Source organism: Podarcis liolepis, assembly GCF_965112155.1.
Source record: "Podarcis liolepis genome assembly, chromosome: 3".
Taxonomy (NCBI): domain Eukaryota; kingdom Metazoa; phylum Chordata; class Lepidosauria; order Squamata; family Lacertidae; genus Podarcis; species Podarcis liolepis.
Genome location: NC_139557.1, coordinates 47,627,606 through 47,646,476, shown reverse-complemented (window position 1 = coordinate 47,646,476; position 18,871 = coordinate 47,627,606). Strand labels below are relative to the sequence as shown.

The 18,871-nt window shown below is 43.9% G+C and overlaps 1 protein-coding gene across 2 annotated transcripts in view; it reads left to right on the top strand.

Moving 5' to 3' along the window:
* Positions 1 to 8,008: 8,008 nt before the first annotated feature.
* The window catches only part of GPR63 (G protein-coupled receptor 63), a 50,111-nt gene continuing 39,248 nt past the window's right edge, over positions 8,009 to 18,871 (top strand). For both annotated transcript variants that reach the window (XM_083493862.1, XM_083493860.1), the window contains exon 1: positions 8,009 to 8,455. The gene's annotated coding sequence lies outside the window, so the exon portion shown is untranslated. The remainder of the gene's footprint in view (positions 8,456 to 18,871) is intronic.

The window sequence follows — 18,871 nt, the reverse complement described above, 5'->3', positions numbered from 1 at the left end:
TTTCCAACGGCCGAATCCCAGCTATGTCCATGAAATTCCAGACGTATGGCAGCCCTAGTGGTGACAAGATATTATGGTAAGTTATACTCACTACTTACAAATTAAAACTGAGCAAATAAGTTGGTTCAGTTGGTATCCACCAAAGAGTTCAAATATGGATTTGCCTCCATGCTTCTAAGATATCAGAGCTTCATTAATATAAGAGGTGGAAAGTGGAGGTCCTTGAAAAGTTGGGTCTCATGCCTAGGAGCACATCCTGCTCCTTTTCAACATGCCACAGAATTATGGGATATACACACGCCCAGCCTGTTCCAATCTGAATCAAAGTGAACATCCAGCATGCTATGTGGGAATGCATCATAAAGTTCCAAATCTCTCTTGTGGGGGTGGGGGTGGGGGTTGAGATCAAAGCTTTATATTATAGCAAGCTCTGTACAAAATTATCATTTCGAATCCCTGTCTATTTAGAAGGTTCTTTATGAAAGATGCTGCTTCTCTTAAATAAGAAGCGTACTTTTGTGGCATGGGACAAGAAAGGCAGCTGCCTTGGGTGCAGAGAATGCTGTCTTTGAACTCTAACTGGCAAGGCTTTGTTGTTCAGAGCTGTGCCTACTCTACATTCACTGTTATCACTCAGGAAATAGGTACCAGCATATGCTGTCCCAGTTACCATGGTTTCCATGCAGACACAGTGCTGCTCAGAAAGGAAACAATTAAGCTTAATTTTATATTCACTACTTAAAACACTTTAGGCTTCACAATCTCCCCCATCTCTCCCCCCACCCTGCAACCATCCATCCACACAGGATTGCAGTCTCTGTTACATATAGAAACATTGCCATGACTTGCTTGAATTTTCTACTTTTTCAAACAACAACAACACAAACTTAATTCCCTCCCTTCTTCTCCCGCAATCCTGAATGCAAAAAATAAATGCTGTCACAAAGATTCCTTTATGAAGGATGGCTGACTATTAGGAGCTGAAGCTTTAGAAAATTACAGGTTTTGACTCCCTCTGAAAGCTGATGGGATGCGTATTTCAGAGTGAGAGCTCAACAATATCTCCTAATCAGCAATAGGCTGCAATTGGCTCACAGGCGAGACAAAATTGCACGAAACTTCCATTAGCTCCAGGTCAAAACTGTAGCAAATTTACATTTAAAAGGCCGGTTTCCATTTCAGTTAGTAACAAAGCTATCCAGTATTCACACTAGCTGGTGCAGTGCAGTGTTTTCACCCTTCACAACAATTGTTGTCAGTGCTGAGATAATGCTGGTGCTTAGGACCAAGATAACCGGTAACAGGTTAAACCTCTTCTAAGCATATTGCAGATGCTTAGAATGATTCCCAAAGTAGTAAATTGTAAAGCATTATGGTTGCAATCCAAAGAATCAATATGCAGGCATGGGGTATGGCTGACACAGCACCTAGAAATATCAGGTAGCTTGGACTGTTTCACAAAGCCCCATATCATACAAAACCATCTTCACACTGCTTCCCCCCCACTCCCACCCAGTTTGGTAGATTGTGGACTGTGGAAATAATGCACACAGCTTTTCCATTGAAAGAATCCAATACAAATTTGCAAGGGAAACATCCCTATATCTTGGTCCTTGCTCTAAAAGCAATGAGGAAACCCTTCAATACAAGAGAACTGCATGCACACACGTGAAATCATGAAAAACCACAATGTGAAGAAATGCACAATAAAAGCAATGCAAACACGGTTAAGATTTTAAAAATGGGCAACAAGCACCTTTAAAGCTAGGCATCATTCTAAGAACTTTGGCTATATCTAGGGCATCGTCCTTTTCATTGTGACTGGAGGCACTGGCAGAATATTGCTACACAGTAGTTTAAGAGATGTATTTTTCTCTCTGGGAGAGAGGGAAATAAATATTATCTTGGCCATAGCAAAGGCATTTTCTTCTCACCTTGGTTGCCTGTAGGTTACTTCTAGAGGCGCACCAAACAACAGTGTGAAAGAATTATCTCACCTTGGATGCCCACTGTAGTTTATTTTGAAAGGGCTAGCATTTAGATCTTTCCCAAGGCTTCTGGTTCTCTCTATTAGGCAGAGCTTCTTCAAAAGGTACAAACAGGTGCCCAGGGGACCAGTGGCTTTTCTCTATGATTTTCACACAGGAGTAGGCAAGGCAAAGCACACTTGGTTAGCCTCCTGCAGGGACAACCCTACAGACTACAGGAAATGAGGTACCAAATGGAAATGGTAGGATTCTGAACTGTGCAACTTCAGACTGCCGGGGGAAGATTCCAAGTGCTAAAAAGTTCTACATATGTAATGGAACTAGGCATCTGAAGCGGGTGGGTTTGCTAAAACACTTTCCCTCTGATATGCTAGCATTCCTCCCTCAGCCTGAAAACATTATAAAGAAAAGAGCACCCCGCTTATGGCTTGCAGCAGTTCTCAACCTGTGGGTCCCCAGATGTTGTTGGAGTACAACTCCCATCATCCCTGAGCTCTGGCCTTGCTAGCTAGGGGTGATGGGAGTTGTAGTTCAACAACATCTGGGGACCCACAGGTTGAGAAAGGCTGGAAAGCAATAGTCCTCTGCAATACACAGGAACAGCTTCGTCCAAACTGAATGGCCTGAAGATGCTGCTGGACTACAACCAGCCCAATCAGCATGAGGTCATGGGAGTTATAGTCCGTCAGCACCTGGAGGGCACCAGGATTGGGAAAATCTGATGTAGAATCTCTCAGAGGTTACCAGGTAGACATGCACTGGCTCAAGCAGTGGCATGTGGTCAGTGGACTAGGATAGCCCCATAAAAGTTCCCCTGGAGCACGCTTCCCAAGGCCCGGGAAGCTTCTGCCTGGCTTAGTGAGGGAGATGTGATGCTTGGACAGATCTAAGAGCCCACCCCCCCCACCTTCACAAAGCCTGCCAGTGGGATCATGGGAGTTATAGTTCCATGATCCCATGCCCAGCTTTGGGAAGGAGGCTAGAGGGCTCCAGCATTCTGTCAGAGCCCTGAACCCTCCTTCCTAAAGCCTGTGAAACTTCTGCCCAACTTAGGGAGGTGTGATGCTCTAGCACGCAACATCAGGATGCCCAGATGTCACACATGTGACTCCCCCCTCCCCCAATCGTCCTCGCAAGCTGGCATCTCTGGGCCTAACTTCCCCAACAAATAATTTCACTGCACACCACTGACCTCAGGCATGGAAAGGGAGCTGCCACCTTTGGCCACAGTTGCTGTCTATTTTGGAAGTGGAGCTTCCTGAATTCAGAACCCTCACCAGGAAAGTGGGAGAAAAAAACCAGGCTAACCTTATAACATTAACTTCAACATGCCCTCTGCACAGTACAGTACTGAAGCATGTCTATTCACAACTCAAAGCATCAAAGCGGATTTGGTGGTGGATGGCCCCCGCAGGATACTGTGGAAGGGATTTGTGCGCTTTTGTGCTCCTCCTTGGCCTGCTGTTCTCTTTCTTGCTACCTACATTTGCATCGACATACACTTGGCCTGGTTTCTGCTGTTGCTATGGTGCCTAACTTTTTAAGGGCAGAAACCAACAAAACTTCCTTGGGAAAAAGAGGCCGAGTTGTCAGAAGTTGATTAATAGGTCTTTTTCTGTGAGGACACTGCAAAGTGTTTGTACTCAGGCTTCCTGGCCGTAATGAAAGCAAGTGCCTAATTCCCAGGGTACCATGTTTGATTCTAGCACGGCAATTCCATTTAATTCACACAGCCTTGCTAAATTAATCTAATTTGAGGATTTGTTCCAATGTGCACTGCTCTTCCATCGACATTTCTGCCCAGTGTTGGTAAGGAGCATTCTGGTCTGCAGTTTAAATTTTCTGATTCACAGAGCAGTCAGTTGAACTCTTCCTGACAGCAAACTACTTGCTTGATTTACTGGAATGCATTCAAACTATTATAAGAAAGCAGTTGCACAAATTTTTATCATCTCAAGAATCTTCCTGTTGCCATCTGAAAATTGTCACTACATCTGCAATATATTTTGGGATGTGTGAATGTGCTGTGGGACAGTGGCAAAGCATCTGTAGAAGGTCTCAAGCTCAATCCCTGGCATATCCAGGTAACTCAAGTGTAACTCATAAGAAGAAAGGTGAACAACTAGTACGGTGCATTGTGAGGCAGCTGCCTACATATTATAAAGCCTTTTAGGAAAAGTTGACACCTGCAATAGAATCAATGATGCCTTATCTGTAAGTCTAGAGCAAATCAAACCTGCCTACCCTAATTTTATAAATAAAAATAAAAGGGAAAAAAGGCAGATAAAGATATCTCAGATAGTTGAAGGTGGTATGATAGATGGATCACTTCTCTATGCTATACTAACTGTCATCAATCGCAGTTCACATATTTTGTTCTGGACTGTTGCTAGTCATTATTTGTGATCACATTCGCTTCCCTCTGTCTTGAGTACTCTCTGGAGTTGGGAGAGGTCAGTCACTTACTTCATGCACACCTTTGGTAATGTTTGGCGGCATCCATAAACACTTCTGTTAATTTCTAAGATTGTCCCAAACCTGGAGTGAAATAAGACCAACGTCTCCCTTTCCTCTAATTTTCTATGCATGCCAGAAAGAATGGCTATCTCCCTCTTTCTCAAGCAGCACTGTGGGTCTTTGCAGTCATCCTTTTTAGTGCACATTCATGATGATTTGCACTCTTCCTGCTATCAGGGTATCTTCAATACTCTTGGTACCTGCAAGTGTTTTGGGGAGGTTGCACTACTTTGTTTCCAATAATGTATATCCTGTAATTTACTTACACAGAAAAAGATGTTTGTTCAACTACATGTCTTTATGCCAATATTTGTAATGTTTCAAGTGAAACCTTAAGGGGTGTTTCTGAGGGGATTTCCTTTATCGCAGGGTAAGGTTGGCTTTTGTTTTCTTTGTTTTCTAATCTCTGATTAGATGCCATCTAGACAAAGCAAATGCAGGGCATGGCAACACATTATAAAATGCGTAACCATTATTATTTTAGAATGTCTTTTGCACACTTCAGCATACAAAGTGCTGTGTAATTCTTCTTTCATTCAAGGTCATGTTTTTAGATATTTGTTTGTCATTGGATTCTTCAGTAGTGAGAAGATCACAGCTGATTTTTCTGAAACGTTAACTATGAAATGCTTTAGGATAAACAGGGCAGAATTTAACTACTCTTTTTAGACTTGCAAGTACTCTTCATGCGTTTAGAGTACTTTGGGAATAACAACAGATTTGCTGCTGTGTGTACATCATAACAACCTACATTGTAGGGAAGTTCCTCTTATCTGCTTCTTATTATTTAGCTGAGTGTAATAACAACTTGAGAAAATGCCCTTCCTATTTGTGAAAGGCTCTGTTTAGAAAGGCTTTCTAGTATTATACTAGTATTCTAGTATTATAAATTGAAAGCAGGCAAGGTCTTGAGTAGATTTCAGTGATAATAGGTTGGCCCAACAGGAGCCTTGCTCATATAACTGCTATATGCTAATCAACAGGTTGATGATGAATCATCACTTTGTCATGGTGAGTGGGCTTGCACATTCCTATGATCCTTGTGAGCAAAGCCATCAAGAGTCTCATACTCCCAGCAGGGTCACCCATGATCCTACACTTTGTCAAAAGGGAACTCCCCACCAGAGTAGAAAGTATATATTGAACAGATGGAAAGCACGTAGTGTGCGAACACTCAGAGGATGACCTCCAAACCATCCTAAGTATCTTCGCAGAAGTTTACAAAAAGCTTGGCCTATCACACAACACCCAAAAAACAAGTATAAAACAACCTCTCTGCAGCACCACAAATCCAACTCAATGGTGTACTGTTGGAAAGTGTCGATCACTTCTCCTACCTGGGCAGTTATCTTTCCACAAGGGCTGACAATGATGTTGAAATCCAGCATCACCTGAGCTCTGCGAGTGCAGCTTTCTCCCGATTGAAGTGCAGAGTGTTTCAGGACCAGGACATTCACAGGGAATCCAAAATGCTTGTTTACAAAGCTATTGTACTACCAACCTTACTGCATGCTTGTGAAACATGGGCCACTTATAAAAGCCATCTCCAACTCCTTGAAGGATTCCATCAACGATGTCTCCGAAATTTTTTACACATCACTTGGGGAGACAGGCAAACTAATGCCAGTGTACTGGAAGAAGCAAAGATTACCACTGTCAAAGCAATGATTCTTCAACATCAACTTTGTTGGACTAGTCATGTTGTTCAGATGCCTGATTATCGTCTTCCAAAGCAACTAATATATTCCAAACTTAAAAATGGAAAGCGTAATGATGGTGGTCAACAAAAGGCAACCTGAAAATCTAAAAAAAAAAAAAAAAATGTAGTATAAACACCGACAACTGGGAAACACTGGCCTGCAAGTGCTCCAATTGGAGAACAGTCTTTAGCAAAGGTGTCATGGACTCTGAAGACACTCGAACTCAGGACAAAATCGAGAAACGTGCTAAGAGGAAAGCACGTTTGGCAAACCCTCACTGTGATCAACCTATGTCCCCACTGTGGAAAGACATGTGGATTCAGAATTGGCCACACAGTTACTTATGGACTCACTAAGACCATGTTCATGGAAGACGATCTTATTTGGCTACGAGTGATCACTAAAGAAGAGAAGAAGCTAAACATGTGTTGGACTACCCTGTCTGCTGGCAAGCTCTTCCTAATACTGTTGTAGAATGCAACAATATCATTGGGCAGTTGTTTTATGGCACAATAAGTGCAACCTTGTATTAATACATTATGTTCAGGGAACAGGGAAAAACTAAAAATGAATGGCCCAGATCTATAAATGTCCATGTGCAACAAAGCAGAGTTGTAGAACCACTGCTTTGAAGAGAAGTGGCTGGAGAAGTGGAATTAAATCTATATTGCACATCAAGCAGAGACTAGGGCTACTGAGCAGAACACACTGCATTATTTTAACACCAGTCAGTATATGAAAGGCTATCTGAAAGCCATCAGAGTAGCATAGTTGGTAGAGCATGAGACTCTTAATCTAATGGGTCATGGGTTTGAGCCCTATGTTGGGCAAAAGATTCCTGCATTGCAGCCAGTTGGATTTGATGATCTCCTTCCAACCAAAGGAGCCAACTTCTAGGGGCCAATGTCCCTTCGCCTCCCAATAAAATATTTGAGGGAGCCAGCCCGCCCACCCCAAATTGATAAGCACTGCCATTCAAATGGTAGGTGGGTGCAGCATCTTGTGATCAATATTTTATTCAAGTTGGCACCCCTGCTTCCAACATTCCAATTCTATGCTTCTGTGATTCTGCGGCCCTGTCTGGGTTGTGTGTCCCTTTACTACCATGCATAGATGCCAACTCCCTAGGAGCACCCACAAAATTCCTCATAAAGGGGCCGGGCATCCACAAATTTTGGTGCCTGGGCCATGCACGCTGCATGGCACCCATGGCCCTGAGCACCTGCGGTCAAAGGGCCAAGTTGGCACTCCTGCTACCACACCCTAATTTTACCTCACAACTGAGATATTGAGATCGCTTTTGGCCACATCGCTATTGGGTTAGTGGGCAAAGCTATGACCATATGGCCCGTTCTTCTGAGCGTGAAAATTGCAATTAACAACTAAAAAAAAAAGTTTATGTACTTCCAAAAACACTGGCTGATTTTTTTGTTTTGTTTTGTTCGCTAAGCCACCACAACGCCTGGGCTTTCTCTGGCTGGCGACAGGCAAGAGACCCGTCGTCCTTTCTTCTCTTGGGCACCTTCCCCCTCCCCTCCATGGCAGAAAAAGCCAGCGAGGCTCCGGCTCCGCTTCTCACGACACCGAGCCGGCCGCTCTTCTGCGCCGAAGGCAGCGTTTACAGCTGCGGCAAGAAGAGGCCCGCGCGCCTCGGAAGGAGCCTCGCGCCGTCCAGGGAAGACGGAGAGAGAGGTAGAGAGCGCGCCGGCTCGCTTGCGCGCGACACTCGGGCGCCCTGCCAGCCTCCGCCCACCCGGGCCCCTTGGCTCCGCCCCGGGAGCTGGCGACGCCGGCGACTCGTTCATCTCGCCCAGGAGCGAGGCTGGGGCGGGAGGGGGAGCGGGCAGGTTCCTTCTGCCTTCCGCGAGCAGCTGTCTCGCCCGGATAGGCTCGCGGAGCGAATGGGCGGCTGCGCTGAGGAGGGGTCGGCGGCTGCGTGGGTGGATGGGAGTGGGGGGAAAGGCGGGCTGGGCTGAGGGGTAAATCCAGCCAGAGAGAGAGAGAGAGACCCCGCTCCAGCTCGCAGGCGATGCTCCTCACTTGCTGCCTTGGCCGTCTCCTCCTCCCCCCGGCTTGGAAGCTTTTGTTCTTCTCTCCACTTTGGGGCAGAGGCGAAGTGCTGCAGCCGCCGCCGCCGCCGAAGCCTCGGCTTCCCGGGTCTCTTGTCCGCCAGGAAAGTTCCCGGAGGCAGCAGCCCTCGACTCGCGCGTCCGCCTGCCCAGGACCGGGGCTTGTTATTGTTGTTTTGAGGTGAGATTAAATCTCAGGGGGAAGAGGAGGAGGTTGGATGGGCAGGAGCAGATGGAGCCGCGTGTGGCTAGATGGAGCGGGGCTGCGAACGGAGCGAGGGCGAGGGGCTCGAGCGAAACCTCGCCGCGATTCGGAGATGCTGGACTTGGGATCCTGTCCTCCTCCCCCTCCTCGCTCCCGACTTCATATCTTAGAGCACATGCTGCTAGGGGGTAGGGGAGGGGAGGTTGGATGTGATCTAGATACTCCTTCATCACCTTAAAGGGTAGATCTCTCCCCGCAGCTCTTTCAATGCATTCTTGGGGCGGGGGGGGGGGGAAGTAGAGATGGGGATGCACGTTGGTGATGGTGAGTGTGAAATGAAGGGAGCGTTGGATTTACCAGTGTGTGCGCACATATATTTATACATATACATCCACACAGACACAGACAGGGTGCCAACTTGAACAAAATATTGGGGGGGGGGGGAGGTAAGCCCTGCCCTGCATAATCAATCACAAGACCCGTTTGAATGGCAATGCCCTTCAACTTGGGGTGGTGGTGGCTCCCTCTAATATTTTATTGGGGGGGGGGCGAAGACCTCTCAGCCCTTAGGAGTTGGCTCCTATGTATTCTGACTACAGAACCAAGGGATGGTATTTATATATATATATATGTATGGTGGTGCTATATGGATGGAAGTGTGTTGTTTTGCAAGGTGCCAGAGTACTTTTTGAAAAACAGGAACCCAAATTAGGACCAGGTGGATTCCATTGCCTTAATTTATAAAATCAGAGGTCTGCAGTAAGTCCTAGATGTATTGAGGACTGACGCCTCAGACTTCGGCTTTGGCCTTTAATTAATTAATTCCTGCTAAACCCTCCCTGTCTCAAATTAAACTTTGTCTAAAACACCAAGGGCAACTGCAGCATCCTTGGCAGTGATTAAAGAATTGGTGTGTTTAAGTCATTCGGGCACATTAGTTATTCCTTAATACACTTTCACTATCCTCTGTTGCTACAATCAGAGTTATTAGAACCAGAGTGGTAGGGAATTGCATGATTCAGATTTAAACCACATTCCCCCCGCCCCCGTGTGTCCTCCATGTTGGTATTCTGACTACAGAACCAAGGGATGGTATTTAGAAGTGAAATGATATTACTGTATGTACAAACTTACTGTTATGTGGTGGGTTAATAAGGGCTTTCAAACTTCACATACTTATGCTGCCTTTCCTGAAGTGGTGAAATATTGAATCCTGGTTAAAAGGAGAGGAAGTCCTTCACTTCTGAATATATGAGGTCCCTTAACCACATTTTTAAAAGCTGTTAAAAAGAGCTATAACAGAACAGTTTTATATTTTATATATATAAATAAAATACACACACACACATAAAACATCTGTATGTTGCTCCATAACATGAAGTTCTCTGGGCAGCTACAATAAATAAGGAGCAGTTTTTTTCACTGGACAGTGTTCAGTGGGACTTACTCCAGTGTAAGTGTGTAACCTGGGAGTAGGTCTCACTGAGCTTATGCATGTATGGACATGTAATGTAAAGCACTAATTTATTTCCTTAGTATGTGTTAAGTTAATCTTGTTTTTCTCCCTTTCAGTTTCTGACAGGTAAATCTGGGTTGACTTTATAGCCATGCATTCTGAGTATTGAAAGGGGACTGTTTTTGTAGTCATTTGTCGGTAAATGTGAGGGGGGGGGGTTTGGCAACTGCTTATAGGGTGAAATATGTATATTTTAGGAGGGCTGTAATTCAGGTAGGTGGTGAAGGCTCCCTGCCATCTTGTAAGGGAAAGTAAATTCACAGCTAAAATGTAAATGGTTGATTTGCTGGTAACTTCAGAACCAGGGTACTTCAGCTGAAATTTGCAATTTGATGTGCTTCAATCTAACCCTGTGAATGGTAATTTGGGAGCCCTATTTAGACCCATGGGATGTATGTTTCCTGCAAGTATGTATTGCAGTGTAACTCTATACAGTGCATGCTACTGTATGTAATATTAGAACATTTGAATGGTTCTGTATTTCCTTATTGCAAAGCTTTTTTTCTGGTGACAGAGTGGTTTGTGATGCCAGAATGAATGCAGTTCAAGTGTACACTACTTGCATATCACCACCTGTAAGTTAGTTATTTCTTAGAGTGTGTTGCTGCCTGAATTCATCCTTAGAGAGTTGAAATTCTACTGCAGCTTGCTAAAGCTGTAAATTGTGCAATGACTAAGGCCACGTATAACAGGTAGGCTCTTTGATTAGGCAAACTAGTGAGCATATGCTTCTGTGTAGTATACCTTTTCTGCCTTAATATTTTGGTATGGGTAATAACTTTTAGGAAAAGAGTTTACTCGCATTCTTTGTAATAATAATAATAATAATAAATTTTATTTATATCCCGCCCTCCCCAGCCGAAGCCGGGCTCAGGGCGGCTAACAACAATAAAACAGTATAAAAGTATAACATAAACAACACTCTAAAATCATTCATTGTAAAATTAATTAATTCAGGCCACTGGCAACCATTGGGCCAGAGCTCCGCGAAGATTGCCGAGGGAGGGAGTCAGGCTGTGCCCTGGCCAAAGGCCTGGCGGAACAACTCTGTCTTGCAGGCCCTGCGGAAAGATGTCAAGTCCCGCAGGGCCCTGGTCTCTTGTGACAGAGTGTTCCACCAGATCGGAGCCACAGCCGAAAAAGCCCTGGCTCTAGTTGAGGCCAGCCTAACTTCTCTGTGGCCTGGGACCTTCAAGATGTTTTTATTTGAAGACCGTAAGTTTCTCTGTGGGGCATACCAGGAGAGGCGGTCCCGTAGGTACGAGGGTCCTAGGCCGTATAGGGCTTTAAAGGTTAAAACCAGCACCTTAAATCTGATCCTGTACTCCACCGGGAGCCAGTGCAGCTGGTGTAGCACCGGATGAATGTGATCTCGCAGCGAAGACCCCATAAGGAGTCTCGCCGCGGCATTCTGCACCCGCTGGAGTTTCTGGGTCAGTCTCAAGGGCAGCCCCACGTAGAGCGAGTTACAATAATCCAATCTGGAGGTGACCGTCGCATGGATCACAGTGGCCAGGTCAGGGCGAGCGAGGTAAGGAGCCAACTGCTTAGCTTGGCGGGGATGGAAAAATGCCGCCTTTGTTATAGCTGCAATCTGCGCCTCCATGGAAAGGGAGGCGTCGAAGATTACACCCAAACTCTTAACAGACGGTGCTGGCACTAATTGCGCCCCCGCAAGAGATGGGAGTTGCCCCCCCAATCCCATATCGCATGAGATACTTCATGGAGATAAATAAAAGGCAACTTGTGAAAGCAACAATATTACTTTTTGCAGAACTGTGTTTTAATTTAAAGCATCCCTCCAGAGTTTCTAACTCACCACATCAGGTGCAGCTTGCCAGCCATGTGACCTCAGGGAGGCAACAAAACTTGGTGGGTTTTATCAAGCACGTGGTAGGATGCCTATGTGGCTGCTAGGCTGCATTAGGCCTTGTGGGTTGCAAGTGGTACAGGCATGTCAGAACAGCTCACTCCTGCTTTGTCATGAAGACTGCAGTGTGCATTCCCAAGAGGAATGTGGAAAAGTTATTCTCTTTAACTCTTTTTATATATTACGTTTTATTAAGTTTCCAGGCTGCAGAGTTCATGACAAACTGTGTAGTAAAGAGAGAATAAGGCACTGATATAGTGTAGATTGCTGCATTAAAACCACTTTTGAAGTGCTCTCTGGATGGGATTACTTCCAAACAAGTAACTACGGAATTACAGCCTTTCCCCCCATAGATTGGATAGGCTGTGTCTGGATCTCTCTTTAATAAGTGAGATAGATATTTCCAATGTTAATTTGAAAAGCCATCCAGTGTGCCTACAGTACATAACTTTCCCTGTTGCACATATTCCAAGTAATGCTTATTGCTTTGAGAGATGCAGGGGCGTACTAAGTGTGGGGCGGAGGGGGTGGGTTGCCCCGGGTGCCACTCTGGGGGTGTGTGTGACAAGATAGCCCTGCTTCCCCCCAGCTGTAGAGATGCCGAGGGTGCGTGCAGTCAGTATGGGCGCTGCTTGTGCGGTGTCTGTATGGGCTGGTCTCACCGTGCAAGCGGGAGTCCATATGGAGTGTGCATGTGCAGCATCCCATACGGACTGCGCAGGTGTGGCTTTCTGTATGGAGTGCGCATGCACGGCAGCCCGTACAGACGTCTCACGTGCGTCACCGGGCGGTTCCTCCACCACTGGAGAGATGGGCAAGTTACTAAAGTGTATGACAGCATTTCATCCTATGTATAAGTGCCAGTAGAACATTGTTAAATTTGGAAATTTTACTTCTTTAAATCATTCAGTAGCATTTTTGATACTTTTATATAATCATGGTTATTTTAGCAATGTGAGCAAGAGTTCTAAATCTTAAGTGGGACCTTACTCTCATGTGAGGTGTTTAGGATTGGGATATGAAGATCTAATTCACCTGAATGCTTGTCTAAGTTGCCATGACTTCATTGTAGGTTGTTCAGTGAGTTGTTTCTGACTTGATGGTGTAGTATTAAAACGGTTAATTTTAACTGGTGGAAGGACAGGGCTAGCTAGCATGATCCCAGTCTGTGTTCCTGTGCTATTAGAGTAGCCTTAGGTAAAGATCCCATGAACTAGCAATCTTAAACTAAAAACTGTGGCTAAGATTTCAATCCATATACCTTTACTGCAGTAAATGATTTGTCATTACTGTATATAACATGGATATAAATATCCCAGGTTTTCCATCGTTCATTGTCCTGTTCAGAGAAGTAGAAGAACTGTTGTTGCTTAAGTCTTGTCTTTGTTAATGCTCCCCTTTAGCCTCTCTGCTGATCAAAAGAATGCAGTTGAGGTTCAAATGAGCTGCACTATATCAATGTTGTGATGTATGGGTATGACCAAATCAGTGGCTTTTCAGAAATCAGCCATTCTCCACATCAATCTGTAGTCTGTCCAGAGTTAGCATTCAAATAATGGCCTGGGGACTTATGGCACTGTCACAAAATTAAACTTAAGCAAATCTGTGCTGGTCAGTGGTTTGGGTGGGAGTCAGCGCAGAACACGAAAGAGATATAGATCTATAATAAATGAGTTCTGTAATTTTCTAGGGATCTCTTTTCCATGAGAGTTTATACTTCAGTAAAGAAGTGCAAACATTCCTACAATAAGTCTGGCTCCGAGTCTCAGAGTATGCTCCTTGCTAGTGTTACCAAGCTATTTGCTTTTTATCACTATTTTCTCCTGAAAATTATAGGATCCGTCACCTTGTATAGCTGTATGTAGTCATAATGTTGCCCCCACTTTGGGGCTGTGTCGCTGCAATAAAATAATAATAAACTCTTGGGTTCCCAATACCAAAAAAGAGGAAGCTTACACACACAGGAGATGCACAAAAACATTTCAGGCAATATTTAAACCAGAAATGGGAACCTGTGGCCTCCTGGCATTCTTGGACTCTAACTTGCATCACCCTGACTTTTTGCCAAGTGGGCTGGCATTGTTGGAGTTGGAGTCCAATAGCCTTAGGCGCTAACATCTAAAAGCAATATGCTGAGTATTCAACTCAGCAGTTTTCTGGTTGGACAGTAATATGCAGATTTTTTTCAAAACTACCAAATTTTCACCACAACCTTTTATCTTGGAAACATCCCCGCTGCTTGTCTTAGTAGCTTCTGTGTATGGGCCAAACATTCACTTTCATCCTCAAAAAGGAGACCCTTGTGCAACACTCATTTCTTTTGAGTTTATTTAGCTTGTGCAGGAGAACTTCCTGGACGACTGCACTCTTTGCCAGTACTTTGGCTGTTAACAAGTGCATATTCAGAGATTCAAGTGTTGAGTACCATGAGTATTCAAACTTGTGTCCATTAACCTGCTTATTTTGCACAGTAGCCAAACTTTAGCATTCATCAATGGATAAATGTTTTTTTAAACAGGCTAGTTGTCTTTTAGTCTATGGCATTAAAGTGAAACTCTTAATGGCTTAAGAGGCCCTCAGGTCTTTTAAGTTAATAAAGTTTATAACCTTTCCAGACTTCCTGTTATGGACTGTATAGCTGGCAGCTTGATTTGTGAAATGCAGAGTAATCAACCATCCAGAAGTCTTAAAGACAAAGCACACTTGGGCTGCAAGTCTGAATCTCATTATATGTATATTAGATTATACTGGAATCAGCAGGGTTTACACATAACAGAATACAGTGGTAACTCAGGTTAAGAACTTAATTCGTTTTGCAGGTCTGTTCTTAACCTGAAACTGTTCTTAACCTGAGGTACCATTTTAGCTAATGGGGCCTCCCGCTGCCGCCGTGCCACCGGAGCACGATTTCTGTTTTCATCCTGAAGCAAAGTTCTTAACCCGAGGTTCTATTTCTGGGTTAGCGGAGTCTGTAACCTGAAGCGTCTGTAACCCAAGGTACCACTGTATAGGACTCTAGTCATAAATTGTGGGCCAACAAATTAAAATGCCTTCTCCTTGACATTTTAGATTTGGAAGTGTGGGCGCTTTTTATTTTTTAAAAATAGGTTATTTATAGCACTTGGATTCTGATGTTACATAGTAGAGCAGAGGACTGTACCATATGCTTATGTGAATCATTGATTCACCTCTAAGACCTTATTAATGCAACCTTTTTGGTTTAATGCTTAATTCATCTCTGCTCTCCAGTTGTGTTCCAGAAGTTTGTGCTGCCTAAGAATCTGTGTGGTTTTTTGATGCATCGGTTCAAGTATGGGATGGCTGAACCTGGAAAGAAGGAATAGACTTTGTTCCTATGCTGGGTTTGAGAACTATACAGCTGCAGGAGTAATTTTTTTCTGGTGGGGCAGGAGGGATGAGAGTTGCTTCTGAAGGAGTAGGAAATCTAATACTGACTCAGTAGGAAAAGACTTCACTGATTCCTTTTGGCTTTTGAAATGGATACCATGCTGTGAAGATACAATATTACTAGTGCTTTTAGCATGGAGCTTAGTAATTCAGCCACAAAAGTGCTATGTGTGGAACTAGATTCCAGATGCTTCATTTTTGCCTCTTAGAGCAAGCTTGTTTTCTCCTGCACTGGAGGGTAAGGACCTGAACCAATGGCTTCAAGTTATAAGGAAGGAGATTCTGACAAAACATCAGGAATGACTTTATGATTCTAAGAGCTTGTTTGACAGTGGAACAGATGCCTTCAGAAGGTGGTGGACTCTCCTTCCTTGGAGGTTTCGAAGCAGAGGTTGGATGATCACCTGCTATTGATGCTTAAGTTGAGATTCCTGCATTGCAGGAGGTTAGACTAGATGACGCTTGGGGTCACTCCCAGCTCTACAATTCTGTGATTCCATGATAATAACGTTAGTAAAATAACCATTCTAGTGTGCATAGGACATTTATTTTTATGTTTTTGAGGTGTGTCTAATCATACAGCCACCATCTGCAGCCTCCAATGGTACAGTATAGGAGCAGTTTTACTATGCAATGAGCTTTTTTGTCTGGAGAGTGTCTCAGTAACTTATAATTGAAATAAATTGTAAATTATCCTAAATGGTACTAAATCCCTAATGTAGCTGAATAGTTTAAAATACTTCTGCAAGAACAAATAAGTTCTGAGCTACTCTTCCATGAAATTATCTTTAGCCAATTTTAGGTTTTGTGTGTTTTACAAAAATGGCACAATCAAAAGTAGGTTAGCTCCAGCTTTTTGTGGAACAAAGGCTTATCACCAGCTCTACCCAAATGCTATTTTAGCATCCGTATGCAGAATATTCTGGTTAGCTTTGCTAACATGTTTTATGCTATAAGATTTACTGCCCCAAAATGCACTCTGAGTAGCTTCAGGCAGTCAAAAGAAGTGTTAGAAAGGAGCACAGGTGAGTTGTACCTTCTCTCATGCTTGCTTAAACCATCTGAAGATGAGACCATGCACCTGCATCCACCTGCATCCATAGGATGATGATCAGATCACACAAACACACACTTATCTTATCATGAAAGATGGTGTGGGCTCACTTACAGATGTCCTAAACAAGAGCCAGTATGGATTTTCCAATCACTGCTGTTAGTTTGGAACACTGACTGGCATGTTTAGTTATAATTTTCTGCAGCTGACTCACAGTATGTGCTATAGAGCAAGCTCCCACACCACCCTGAATCTGTGGTGATGGTGTAGGACTTTCTCCCCCCCCCCCCCGCCCAGAGGCTCTGAATAGTCCTAGCCAATGACGACTCCTTACATTGCCAAATAGTTTTCTAAATTTGCTTCCATATTTTTTTAAGCACCATCTCCCAGTTTATTGTTCTCCTTCCTGCCTCCATATATATATTGTACAGAGCTTTCTATATTTTATTTAAAGTTGCATTAAGATTACAGTGGTACCTTGGGTTAAGTACTTAATTCGTTCCAAAGGTCTGTACTTAACCTGAAACTGTTCTTAACCTGAAGCACCAGTTTAGCTAATGGGGCCTCCTGCTGCTGCCGCACCGCCGATTTCTGTTCTCATCCTGAAGCAAAGTTCTTAACCCGAGGTAATATTTCTGGGTTAGCGGAGTCTGTAACCTGAAACGTATGTAACCTGAAGCATGTGTAACCTGAGGTACCACTGAATTGTGGTGTGATTTCTAAGTGTTAGGTGACATCTAGGATTTCTCCTTCCTGAATGGAGGTAGCTTCCTTCCACTGAATGAGGGTTAGGTTCACAAACAGGGTGCTTCTGTGAGTAGAAGCACTTTCATGAAGCAAAAATGTTGGATGTCATCTAAAATGCTGAATGGGTACTTACACTGGTTTTTCTTGTCTTAAGATAAGAATTGGGAATAGGCTGCAATGACCAATGCAGATTAAGTAAGGACACTCAGATGCAAACGTATTTGCGTCCTGCTACCAACTAAATTGCTTTCAGCATGAGTGTTTGAAAATGTGTTTCAATGTCCATATCCACGTTCTGCTTCTACGGCTTGTGTAACCGTAACTAGTACTGGATGTGGAATGACAATTTTCCAGTGACAGAAATGTCACTAAAAGAAAAGGAGAAAGAAATCCACACTGAAATGTAAAGGCAAAGTCTAGCGCTTGGAATGCAGTAAAGTGCAGGTGAGGGATTTATTTGCATTGTATTTTCAATCACAACCATTGAAAAATAAAAGCTTGATAGTCAGACCTTCTGACACCTACACCAGCCAGGACATATGATGTCAGTCAAAGCTCTACCCACATGAACACAATAAAAATGGGATACCCTAGGGAAAATGTACTGTGCCAGATTATCACAGAATTTAGAAGGTAGTGGAGGTGGAAAGCGTAAGATCTATTAATACCATGATCACCACCACAAATGAGCACAGGAGTGATGGATTTCAATACCTAGTCTGGTCTGGAATGAAGCAGGTGAAAAGGAAGTGCATTTGGTTATATGAACTTAAAGGAAGTAGACAATAGATGTAATTAAAAAGTGAAGGTGTTCTGGGGAGAGCCAGGGAGCTCTTTCCTGTCAAGGGCTGGATTTGCTAGGGGGAAATTATTATTCAGGGGTTGCATGCCACCAAAGGGAAGGATTCTTTAACCCTCTCTGCCAGCCCCTTTTTACTTTCCTTCTTAGTTTCATTGGGAACAGATTATTGTTGCCAGAAATCTGAACTGATCACTTGTGTTGACTCTCCGCCTCCCTGCACCCCTCCATCTGATTTTGCTCGCTTGTCCTCCTGGTTTTCCCATCCTTCCCTCTGGGTGCTCTTCCCACCCAAGTCTGCATGAAAACCAAGGACCACATGTTCCCTGTCTCTGGGCCAGGGCAAGGAAAGTGACAGAAGATAGCATAGAAAAGGAGAAGAGCCTGCAAAAGCAAGTGGATTCAGAGATGGGTATAATGGCCGGGTTGGGCATTTTGTGTGTGTGGCTGATAGCAGTATCAGTCTTGACTGTGCCAAGCACAGCTACAGATGGCATAAATGAGGAATGGTGGAGAGGGACGAAGGAGCTGAAAGCAGATAAACACACATGGAAAGTGGGAAGGTGTGTGGGAGAGCTGTACAGATCCAAATCTGAAATAACAGTGAAACTAAGACTCTGAGACCAAGAGATTTCAGACTACTTTTACTTTACGTGGCAGCCTCCGTACTACATGGCCAACCTCTTTTGAAACTGAGGGAGTTTCAAAAGCTGGTTATGACATGTCTGTTCAAAGAAAACAGACCCTTGTGTAAGCCTAATTAGTCCATTTTATCCCAAGTATGATCTAGAGAGCATTTGTTCTGTGTAATGCACTTATTCCTCATTTGACGAGCAACTTGTCCAATCGTAGCCCAATCATTGAAACAAGTGGGAAGGAGCTTCAAAAGTTTTGCTTTGTTAAATTACATTATTGTAACCTTCATTCTACATCAAACTGAGGGCAGAAACCTCAAAATCTTTTGCTGTTTACTGTGTCTGGTGCCTAGTGTGCGTGTC